This window comes from Seriola lalandi, unplaced genomic scaffold (genome assembly GCF_002814215.2).
Source record: "Seriola lalandi dorsalis isolate HSWRI2012SDOR001 ecotype SW California unplaced genomic scaffold, Sedor1 jcf7180002054366, whole genome shotgun sequence".
NCBI lineage: Eukaryota > Metazoa > Chordata > Actinopteri > Carangiformes > Carangidae > Seriola > Seriola lalandi.
Genome location: NW_019524919.1, coordinates 204,669 through 208,579, shown reverse-complemented (window position 1 = coordinate 208,579; position 3,911 = coordinate 204,669). Strand labels below are relative to the sequence as shown.

Genomic DNA, 3,911 nt, shown 5'->3' with positions numbered 1-3,911 from the left:
ATGGGGTAGGGACAGTGAGAGAGAGATGACATGCAGCAAAGGACCTGGGCTGGAATCGAACCCAGGCTGCTGAGTCAAAGTGGAACGTCCACACTCCTACATTTTAGTTTTAAACCTCATCTCTTTTCCTACGTTTCTTCCTCCGTCCACAGGACTACAGTTTTAGAGTTTTTAACCAGAGGGTTTTAGAAAACTCTTGTGTTGTGTTTTATTTTGAAATCCCTGGGGTTGTGTTTTATTTTGAAAACGCTGGGGTTGTGCTTTATTTTGAAAACCCTGGGGTTGTGTTTTATTTTGAAAACTCTTGTGTTGTGTTTTATTTTAAAAACGCTGTGGTTGTGTTTTATTTTGAAAACTCTGAGGTTGTGTTGTAGTCTGGACAGAAAGTGAGACCTTTGTAATCGATGAGGTCACAGCCACGCTCTCTCCTGATTGGCTGTCATCAGCCTGGACTACCAGTGGTGAATACAACATGATGATGAATGACAGTGTCACTGACCTTGTTGTCTTTGCAGCTGCTGTTGTTCACTTACATTCTCTGTTTTAATGCTACAACTGCAGAGGAGACAATCTACTTCCTGTTTACAGCGGCTCACACATGCTCAGTGCAGGTGATGGTCATGTGATGTGTGTTTTCAGGTGTGTTAGTCTGGACGAAGATCGTTTTCATTTCTAAACTCTGTTTGAAGATGAAATCATGGTGGTGTGGACACAGCTGTACCAGGTGAGCTACCTGTAACCTCTCTCAGGTGTCCACTCATCAGACACACGGTCAGCTGATCACAGTGCGGCGTCTCACAGAGGACGGGGTTCACTGGAGACAGATGTGGGTTTTGGACAATTCACAGGTGAAAAGTGACAAACACATTCATCTGAGTTTGACCTCTGACCCGAAGCTGGACGCACGTCAGAGTTCTCTCTGATTGGTCGATCAGAGTGCAGAGTTGAACTCAGGACGAGGTCGACGACACAGAGTCGGTCTGTGATATGAGGTGGACCCTGAGGGAAACAGAGTGACCTCACACCTGTGTGGACAGGAAGGAACAGTATGGTCACAGCTGGGAGCCAATCAGAGCGCAGCAGCAGCCTCACCCAGTCTGACTCTTCATCCCTCAACAAGACGACTCCACTTGGACGTCTTCCATCTCTCCATTAATCTGTCTATCTGCTGACTGGCCGGGGTCATCGCCATCTCAGGCAGACGGCCAATCTGATTGGCTTAGCTGGGGCGACCCCCCCCCCCCCAGAGAGACTGTGAAGTGACATTTCCCCTCGATTTTAAGTGAAATCCTGCCGACATGAAGCAGGACAGACGAGTGGAGACACGTGAACGCCACACTTCCAGTGTTGCTCAAAGGTCCCAGGGCAGTCATTTACTCCCCCTCCTCCTCCCCCTCCTCCCCCACAGACAGAGGACCAACAGACCCACTGATCTCTGCTGTACAGAGGTTAGACAGCTGCAACACACACACGCACACACATACACACACACACACACAGACACACACACACACACACACACACACACACACACACACACACACACACACACGCACACACTCATCATGAACTAGATGACTTCAGATGTTGGGACAGACTTTATATAATCACATCTTCACAGATCTCTTCTTCGTTGGTTAAAGTGTGTTGCTGCCTGTGTGTGACTGGGAGAAGCTTGATGAAGCATCAGACAATAAACAGGGATGTAAACAACGTTCAGTTTGATGAACTGGTCAGAAAAGTCAACAAGACAACATCCATTGCTGACAGCTCGTGTCCCATCCTGAGGTCAGGGTCAGTTTGGACAGACAGAGCAGGGTATCCCACAATCCTTTGCAGCATCAATATGAACAAAAACCTCCTAAATGTGCATCAACTAATTCATAAAGCTGCTCTGACAGTTTGAGTTCAGCCTCGTTCTTCAGCAGTGAATCATCTGACTTCATCAGCTCGCTACCTGCTGCTAACGTTAGCCGCAGCGCTAACCTCCCTCTGCCAGGCCGCAGCCTGAGTTATGGTTCAGTGTAATCCAACACAGCAGCAGAGACTGAAGCAATTACCTCCAATCCCATAATTCATCACTCACTCACTCTCTCTCACACACACACACACACACACACACACACACACACAGTGCAGGGTGGGGACACACTGACAGACGACAACAGATTGAATGTAATTGTTCCTGCTCCCCAGAGGATGGACCCACATCATCCTGTTGACTGTCTGTCTGCTGCAGCGCCACCATCAGGACATCTACAGAGAAAAGACCAGGGGCCAGTTGCACAAAACACCTTAAGTTCTCTACTCACACTTAAGGTTTAATTTCTCCTTAGCTGAGGGAGTAACTTCTATCTCTAAAATATTTCCTCTTCATCACCATAAACTCAGACATGTTACAGAGACAGCTGTGCATCCACTGGGTTCTGTGCTTCAACCACACGTGTGACCTTCAGGGTGGAAAGTGGAAAGAAATCCTTGTGTAAAAATGTTCTCAGACACAAAGTGAGTCCGTTAAATCTTCTCTGATTAAACGTGTTGCTTCTCTGAAAGGAGTAAAACACACTCTGTGAACAACATCTGGACAGACTGTGCTGTCAGTAAAGGGAAGTAGATGTTGGAGTGTCCTACATGTCCCACCTTGAAGACACATCTCTAATCTCTCTTTTTTATTTTCTGTACTTTATATTTGTTGTGACGTATGTGATGTAATATTTTTGGGGTTTATGTCACCTGACCCGGACTGCAGATGTACATTTTTGCTACAATCCAACATGTTTTATATTATATTGTTATATATGTATATATATTTTATACTGATGTTCATGAACATGTATTCTCCCTGTCAAATAAACAAATACATAAATAAACTATTAAATTGAGCTTCAGGTGTGTATACATTGGTTTTTCATTGCATAGACTCTATATAGCAGTTTATTAGGAAGACTAAAACTAAGCTAAAACTAAAGTAGGCTAATGTTATTATTTTAATATTATTAATAGCTGTAGAGTTGTATGATGTCACACAGACAGGTGTGTCTGTTGTTTATTCTACCTTCTATAATAAATGGGACTGAACAACAGAAACGTGAACGCAGCAGAGACTCCATGAATCAAACAGCAGAAACACAAACTCCACAGTGGCTGACGAGCATGGACAAAACGCGACGTTGCTAGGCAACGCAGTAGTTATTGATGACGTACACACCTGTCTGACGTCACTCTGCGCCTCGTGCACCGTGAAGTTCTTCACGATTGTCACAGCGGTTCTGTCACAGCTGGACGATCCGTCTACAGTATTTTAGCGGTTAGCATTTAGCGTTAGCTACACCCAGCATGCACCTGTTGGTCACGTGACATGCCTCCAATCAGCAGCTTCCTCTCTGCTGCAGCAGCTGTTCACCAGAAATTCATCACGTGACTTTTATTTTTAAATGGAAGAGCCGAGAGCAGCCGGAAGTGACAACACTTTCATACTAAACTCAAAACGTATCGTCAGCCTGGCTTTTAATGAAATATGTTTTCTAGTCATTAGTCACTTTATTTTATTGTAATTATGTTGTAAATTGTATCTTTTTGTATTTCAACTTCTTTTATTGTTTTTTTTCTTATGTTTGTGTTTGTTTGCTGATGTTTTTACAGTTTCTTAAATCGATTTGATCGTGTGTCATTCTCAGTTTTCTTACTGGATTTGTCCTTTTTTCCAGCTCATCAGTCTGAAGCTCTTTGAACTGAACTGACCTGTATGTACCTGCTGTACAAATAAAGTTTGATTTACACAGAAAACAACTTTGTTACAGTAACAAGAGTAAATGTAACTCGACCGTCTCTACACACAATCTAATCTCTCAGTTTGTATGCTGTGATGAATGAGGACCCTGACGGGACCCCGACCGGACCCTGACGGGACC

General features: G+C 44.2%; 1 long non-coding RNA gene across 1 annotated transcript; it reads left to right on the top strand.

The window, feature by feature from the left end:
- The first annotated feature begins 380 nt into the window (after positions 1-380).
- On the top strand, positions 381-2,882 carry LOC147819005 (uncharacterized). Its single transcript, XR_015437393.1, has 2 exons — positions 381-1,448; positions 2,197-2,882. It is a non-coding gene; the product is annotated as an uncharacterized LOC147819005 (long non-coding RNA).
- Positions 2,883-3,911: the final 1,029 nt, after the last annotated feature.